We start from the raw sequence: 8,475 nt of genomic DNA, 5'->3' as shown, positions 1-8,475 counted from the left end.
AAAGAGAACATGTTAAAATTAAATGGAAGGCAGTATGACACTACATATCAGGCAGCCACTGATTAATGATCTCAGTGGAATATGGTCATTAAACACAGCTGGAAGCTTTTGGAATTCACTCACCCACCGGTGGCATGTCACTGCTTTGCCATTTAGCACATATGGTTGCAATTAATTACATGTAATTGAATAACTCCCTTTTACCAATTTAAAAGAAATCAGTCTGGGTTCCCCCTGCCTCCTGCATCGCATGAGGAATGTCTTGTTGTTGCCATGTTAGTGATTTGAAATGCTAGATCTTGTCACTAGCCAAAAGCACTTCCAGTGCCTCTGATGGGTTGTGCGAGGTCACGTGCTGAATACAGGTCACTTTCAATTTGGAAAACAAATCTGGGGTTTGATCCTGAGCGGTGCTCAACAGCTGCAACTCTCTGACTCTAAGCACTTTTTAGCATACTTCAAGCTCTCAAGGAAAAAACACTCAAAAGACGTTTATGGAGATACCCAATTCATCTAGGATAGCTCCTTCTATTGACTGCAGCAAGAGCATGCAAATTCTCCAGTGCACATCAATTTTGAGGTTCTGGGAGAGGGCCTCGTGTTGTCTATATCATACGCAGATGACTCAATGTAAAACATTTACATCAGAAATAAAGATTCACAAAGCTGAACTATTGTGCTAGAGGAGGGATGGCCAACTGCAGAGCGGTCAGTGGCTGCACCTATATGGAATTCTGCTATGCCATTGCTAAAACCTTCCATCCCCTCACACAGGTGCCCTCAATGCAACTGGCATAGTAGCAGAGTGGAAGGCTTCAGGCTCCCCACCCCTGAGCTATGGGCTCCTTGGGCCCTGCTGGCTGTGCTGCCCTTTCTTGCCCTGCAGGTGCCATGACAGGAAGAAGAAACTGGAGGAGGAAGGGAGATCCTAGAGACCACAGCAGCAGCCAGAGTGGTAGGGAGTGCCTGCAGGTTAAAAATTAACCTCTCACAAGCTGAAAATTGCATGGCCCCGTACTAGCAGAAAGATATCCCACAACTTCTTATGCTTTCCTACATGAATATATTTGAAGTCCCTCACTTTAGCTTTGTGCTTCAAAACCACAGAAGGCATATAGTCCTGACTCCTCTCCCATTGCCTATCATTTAGAATGAAAAAGAACATGTTCACATCCAACACACTTCAGAGAAGATTTCCATGAGCTTGGTGTCTGAATGGAGACACCTTAAGGAGTCTTATAAAAAGAGCTGAGCCCACATAGTAAGCAAAATAAATCCTTGTAAGATGTCCCAAGCTGGGAACCAGAAGCACTGATTAATTTAGAAAATAGCATTCTAGATCTGTAGAGACCACTCAGAAGTGCAGTATGACACCATGGGGTTGTTTTGGGGTTTTTTTTTTTTATAACTATATATGGTCAAGGGAATGTGAAGTTCTATTAGAATTAGCACCCAAACATCTTGAATGAGAGTTTGAAGCTTAGCCAGACCTACTAAATTGAGCTTTTGGGTTCGACTTCCACCACATATGCTTCTAGGATGGCCAGAAATGCAGAGGTGGCACAAACAGCAGTAAAACAATGAATATGGGGGAAAGTTACTAGAACTTTTTCTTAGCTCAAAAAAAAAAAAAAAAAAAAAAAAAATTCAGAGAGATAATACTGCAGTTGGGACTGGAGCAGAGGGTGTGCCAACCCTGTGATCACCACACAGCCCAGTCCTGCAGGGGGCATCTCTTATATGAAGAAAAATAGGGGCAGAACTGATGGACCTGCTGGTAGTTGCCCTCTAACAAGTAGTGGGTGACCAATGCACCAGCCATGAGGTTCATGAATGGCAGTCTCCCAATGTGAGAATGTCAGCAGTGTGTGGGGTGCCCCCAAGGCCACGTCAGAAGCGCCTGTGAAGAGACTTTCTCTACCAGGAAACATCAAGACTGATTTGATGACAATGGCTGGGAGATCCAAGAGTTGATCAGTTGCAAGTGCAAGGCCTTTTGTCCTTGTCAAAATGACACCAACTCCAAGCAAAAGAAACTGAATCTCCAACAGACCAAGGCAGAGGTACGAGGAAGGACCCGTGAAATGAAGAACAGATGGTTGGAAGACAAGGCTAAGGAAATTCAATGTCTCTCTGACATCCACAATATGTGCGGTTTCTTCAGTGCCATCAAAGTGACATTCTGATGCACTCAGAGACCAAGTCCCTTGAAACCTAAAGAGGGAGGAGACCTGATCAAGGAAAGGGGAACCATCAATGCCCATTGGAAGAAGCATTTGGCAGATCTTCTCAATTGAGTTTCTCTTGTTGATGAGAGTGCTCTCAATTCTATCCTGCAACACCCATAAACAATCTCAGAATCCCTCAAATGCTTGATGAGGTGAGGAAAGCCATCAAGCAGATGAAGAATGACAAGGCATCTGGAGCAGACAGAATCCTTGCTGAAATCTTTGGAGGGGGGGGTGGGGAAGAGAGGGGAGCTTACATCACAGCTTCCTGCCCTCATCTTAAGGATCTGGAATGATGAGGAAATCCCAGATGACCTCAGGGATGCCATGACTGTGACAATCTTCAAGAAAGGAGACAAGTCTGACTGTGGAAACTACAGAGGGATCACTTTGCTGTCCACTACCAGAAAGATCACTGCAAGAACCCTCCTGAACCATCTCTTTCAACTTGCTAAAGAGCTCCTCCCAGAATCTCAGTGTGTGTTTAGGGTACCAAGAGGCACAACTGATATGATCTTATAGTTTCATAGTTTCAGGGTGGAAAGGGCCCTAAGAGATCTTCTACCCCGCCCCCCCGCCAGGGCGGGAGAACAACCCAAAAACACAAACAAAACCACTCACCCTAAAAACAAAAACGGGACTCAAATGAGTCCAGCCAGGTAAGTATCCAGCCTCTTCTTAAAGATCCCCAGGGTAGGGGCCAGCACCACCTCCCTTGGAAGTTGGTTCCAGCTCCTAGCCGCCCTGACTGTGAAGTAGTTTTTTCGGATGTCCAATCTGTACCTCCTCTCCATCAACTTGTGCCCATTATTCCTTGTTATGCCAGCAGGGGCTAGGGGAAACAGCGTCTCCCCCAAACCCTTCTGGTTCCCCCTAGTGAGTTTATAGACGGTCACCAGGTCCCCCCTCAGCCTTCTCTTGTGGAGGCTGAATAGGTTCAAGTCCCGCAGTCTCTCACTGTAGGGTCTGCCCTGTTGTCCCCGGATCATGCGGGTGGCCCTCCTCTGGACCCTCTCCATGTTGTCCACATCCCTCCTGAAATGGGGCGCACAGAACTGGACACAATACTCCAGCTGCGGCCTGACCAGCGTCGCATAGAGGGGGAGGATCACCTCCCTGGCTCTACTCGAGATGCACCTGTGGATGCACGACAAGGTCCGGTTAGCCCTGCCAACCATGACCTCGCATTGTCGGCCCATGTTCATCTTGGAGTCAATAATGACACCAAGATCCCTTTCCGCCTCCGTGCTCTCAAGTAGGGAGCTCCCCATCGTATAAGTGTGCTGCTGGTTCCTACTACCCAAGTGCAGCACCCTGCACTTGTCCGTATTGAAACGCATCCTGTTCCTGTCTGCCCACCCCTGTAACCTATCCAGATCCTTCTGCAATCTCTCTCTCCCTGCTAGCGTGCTCACCTCCCCCCAAATTTTGGTGTCATCAGCGAATTTAAACAGGTTGCTCTCCACCCCAACATCAAGATCGCTGATGAAGACATTGAACAGCGCAGGGCCCAGGACCGAGCCCTGAGGGACTCCACTACCCACCTCCCCCCAAGTCGAATATGATCCATCCACCACCACCCTCTGAGTGCGACCCTTCAGCCAATCTGCAATCCATCTGACCGTGTAGGCATCTATGCCACAGTCGCCTAGTTTACTAATTAGGATGGGGTGAGAGACGGTGTCAAAGGCCTTGCTGAAGTCCAGAAAGACTACATCCACCGCGACACCTGCATCCATGGCCTTTGTGACCTGATCATAAAAGGCAATCAGGTTGGTCTGACATGATCTCCCCCTAATAAATCCATGCTGATTGCCCCTGAGCATCATCTCGGATGCCGGCCCATCACAAATGTGCTCCTTGATGATCTTCTCAAAGAGCTTCCCCAGGATTGAGGTAAGACTGACGGGCCTATAATTGCCCGGGTCCTCCCTTTTCCCTTTTTTGAAGATGGGGACCACATTAGCTACCTTCCAATCGTCTGGCACCTGGCCCAAGCACCACGATCGCTCGTAGAGCCGTGCCAGGGGCCCTGCAATAACCCCAGCCAGCTCCCTCAGCACCCTGGGGTGGAGAGCATCCGGACCCGCTGACTTGAACGCGTCCAGCCCCTCCAGAAGCTCTCTAACCCGGTCCTCCCCAACCTGAGGTCTGAAGGCGATCCCCTCGCGTCCGGCTTCTATCACAGCAGGGAAGTCCCGGTCCCTGCACAAGAAAACGGAGGTGAAGAATTGGTTAAAGAGGTCCGCTTTATCCTCTGACGCAACCACCAGATTGCCCCGCATATCCTGCAGGGGCCCCACATTACCCGGCGCCTTCTTCATCCTCCCAATATATTTGAAAAAGGACTTTTTGTTATCCTTAATCCTGGACGCTAATCCGAGCTCTATCTCCGCCTTGGCCTTCCTAACAGCCCGCCTGCAGGCCCGAGCAGAGGAGGTATACTCCTCTTTGGAGATTACACCCCCCTTCCACCGGGCGTACGCCACCCTTTTGGCAAGCAGGCATTCCCGGACACCCTTGGTGAGCCAGGGGGGCTTTTGGACACTCCTGCCCGCCTTGCTTCTTGTCGGGATGGACACCCCTTGGGCCCCGAGTATCGTTTCCTTAAGGAACGACCACTCCTCTTGGACGCTGAGTTCCTCTGCCCTCAAGGACCCCAGTTCCTCTCCCACTAATCTCCTCATCTCACTGAAGTTGGCCCTCCTGAAGTCTAGGGCCACCACCTTGCTGCGGGCCCTTGACACTCTACGCTGGATGGTGAATTCCAGCACGCGATGATCACTATTGCCCAGGTGGTCAAGAACCTGGAGGCCTCTTACCAGGTCGTCGCCTGCGGCCAGGACCAGGTCCAGCAGAGCATCTCCTCTGGTGGGACTGTGCACCTCCTGAATCAAGTGGAGGTCCTGCAACTCGGCCAAGAACCTCCTGGAGCGGTCCGTCCCGGCTGACTGCTCCTCCCAGCAGATGTCCGGGTAATTAAAATCGCCCATGACAACTACATCCCTTGCTTTTAGTGTCTCCGCAAGCTGGCCTGAAAATTCCCTGTCCAGCTCCTCCTCCTGATTGGGGGGTCTGTAATAGACCCCCACCGTCAAATCCCTCTCGCCTTGCCCCCCCTGGATCTTGACCCAGAGCACTTCAGCTCGCCCTTCCCCTGACCCCATACTGCTGGCAGAGGATGTGTAGTGCTCCTTGACATAAAGTCCCACCCCCCCCCCTGATACCCACAGGCATGCCAGAATAAGGAACATGGCTTTAAGTGAAGAGGTAATGTACAGGAAGAAAAAGTAACTATAGTATACTACATACAAGTAACTTTTTATATGTGGTTACATGTAGTTACCTGAAAGTCTGACCAAACTTATAGAAGTGATGCCACCAAATTTAATATTCACTTGTGCAAATACCTACAATGCAAATATCCAAATGACAAAACCAGCATGCACATGCTGATTAGGTTCTCAGAGCATATACTTGAGTTTATACCATTCTAGGCCCTTGGTGCTACTCAGGGAGAGCTTTAATGATACCTGTAGCAGTGCTAAGCACACACGGTAACAGAGAAGAGGCATAAACTTAGCTTGCTAGGCATCTTTTCACTAATCACTAGTTTAGGTTGATTACAAGTCTGCGCGAGATACACAGTGAGTCAACAGCCACTATAGCTCCATTCTTATACTAGTTTTGGGTTACAGAAGGACTTTACCAAGTGTCAAAACCAGCAGCATAGGGACCTAGCCAGGTGCCCGGTACACAGGGGCAGCAGTGACTTCCAGTTGCTGCTGCAGTTTACAATTGCAATCACATAGCTGTCAACAACCACTTTTTTTGCTTGTCCTTCCCCTGTCCCACCCATCCCACCCCAAGTCAGCGCCCAGGCTGGTTGCCATGTTTGCTCTGCCCGACTTATGCCACTGCCCAAAACCACAGTCTTGCTGATCGATTACACTGATGCTGTGAAGGTGCAGAAAACTGCCCTTTGGAGGCTGGTACCAACCCATCTTGACCTCATCAAGAAAGATGTCCTGAGTGTCCTCAGTCTGTTCTTATCCTTATGGGATGGTGTCCAATACTGCTTAATTCAGTAGTTCAGCTCTTTTCTGAACTTAGGGGACTTTCAGACACTAAGCCCTTCCTACCATCTTAAGTAAGCCCGCCGGCTCCTCCAGGGCACTAAGGCGTGCACAGGAGGGGCAGGCCGGGAGACCACCAGGCCCCACCCCCGCCCAGGGCCCCGCCAAGCCCCCTCCGCAGACAGGGGGGCAAGGGGCCACCGACTCCACCATGAGCTCCGTCTGGGTGGAGGCCTCAGAAGAGCCCATGGTAGGTGGCAGCCCCCGGGCAGGGTCCCTGGCAGCTGCGCTCCGCGTCTGCATCACCATGACTGCAGAGGTGCGCCCGCTGCCTACTCCCTGGAGGAGCTGCCCTGTGCAGCTCCCTCACGCCCGCCTTGCGCGAACGCCGGCGCAAACGCCGGCGCGCTCTTACAGAGCGCGCCTGTTTGCGCGCACTGTTCGCGCGCGGCTCGGGAGCGCAGCTCCCTGCCGGGCGAGCTAAGGCGTCACCGAAGGGCTTCCCCTCCGGATCCGCCTCAGCTGTGCTGCGCTCTCTACCCCACTTACCTTAGGGGGGAATCAGCTGTTGCTGCCCCCGCCGCCGGCTTCCTCCGCTGCTGCTTCAGCTGCTGCCGCCTCCGCCGAGGTAAGCAGGTACACGTGCGGGTGGCACACGTGCACCCTGCTCCCCTCGCTCCTGCTCCCCAACTGCCATCTTCATAGCTCACATTACATATGAGATAGCTGAAGCTGCAGGAGAAATGCCAGGAACAACATGAGACTCTTTACATGGCCTTCTTTGACCTCATGAAAGCTTTCGACTCTGTCAGCCAGGAAAAGTTGTGGACGATCCTTCTGAAGTAGAGATGCCCACTAAAATTTGTTACAATTCTCTGCCTACTCCATGATGGTATGTGAGTGGTGGTTTTCAGTAATGGATCTATCACCGATTCCTTTGTGGTTAAAATGGGAGTTAAGCAAGGCTGCGTCATCGCTCCAATGCTCTTCTAAATGTTCCCTGCCACGATGTTGTATCTGACCACCACCAAGCTTCCAGCCAGAGTGGAGCTAAACTACTGAATGGATGGTAAACTATTTAACCTCAGCCAAATCTGAGCCAAAACCAAGACCACCCCGACCTCAATCATTGAGCTCCAGTACGCTGATGACGATGTAGTGTGATCACTCAGAAGCAGACCTTCAGGAAGTCCTTGACTTCTTTACTGAGGCATACAAGAAAATGGGACTGATGCTTAACATTCAGAAGACTAAGGTCCTCCACCAACAAGTTCCTATGAACAGTCCCCAGCTCCAGTAATCCAGATCCATGGTGAGACTCTGGAGAATGCTGAGTATTTCTCATACCTCAGAAGCTGTCTCTCACAGAAGACTGGCTTTAACAAAGGAATCCAACATCACCTCAAATGTGCAAGTACAACCTTTGGATGCCGGAAGAAATGGATGTTTGAATATCACAATATCAGATCCAAAACCAAACTCATGGTTTATCAAGCAGTTGTGATCCCCACCCCTTGCTGCACAGAGCTGAGACATGGACAACATACAGGAGACATATAAAGTTGTTGAAGTACTATCATGCTACCTGTGGAAGATCCTCCAAATATAGTGGGAAGATAGATGCACCAACATTAGTGTCCTCCTGCAAGCAAACACCAGGAGCATTGAGACAATGATCATCTGACATCAACATCACAAGTCTTATTCTCCCAGCTCAGCCAAGGTATATGCTCAAGAGGGCAGAGAAAGTGCTTCAGGGACATTCTCAAGGCCAACTAAAAGAAAATGGAACATCAGTGTCAAGTCGTGGGAAACTCTCTCCCAAGACCACCCCACATGGAGTAAGTCTGCTGCAGGGATCTCAGTACTTTGAAGCCTCATGACAAGAACAGGAGATGGAAAAGTACGAGACAGAAACAGCATGTCATAGACCAAATCAAGAATCTAGTGCCACCCACCCCACATGGAAACACATGTCCAAGCTATAGTAGAGTTTGTCAATCCCAGATAGGCCTCATCAGCCATCTTTGGACACACAGATAAGACAATCATGGAATACAATCATCCTCCACTGTGATTGCCAAAGGAGAAATGGCACAGTTGCTACCACTGCCAACCCAGCTGCCACAGGTGTTGCAACTGGCCTGCAACTCTGCTGCACACACTCCTAC

Source organism: Alligator sinensis, unplaced genomic scaffold, assembly GCF_000455745.1.
Source record: "Alligator sinensis unplaced genomic scaffold, ASM45574v1 scaffold86_1, whole genome shotgun sequence".
In the NCBI taxonomy this organism is placed as follows: Eukaryota; Metazoa; Chordata; order Crocodylia; family Alligatoridae; genus Alligator; species Alligator sinensis.
The sequence above is the reverse complement of the archived record's forward strand: the minus strand, read 5'-3'. Positions refer to the sequence as shown.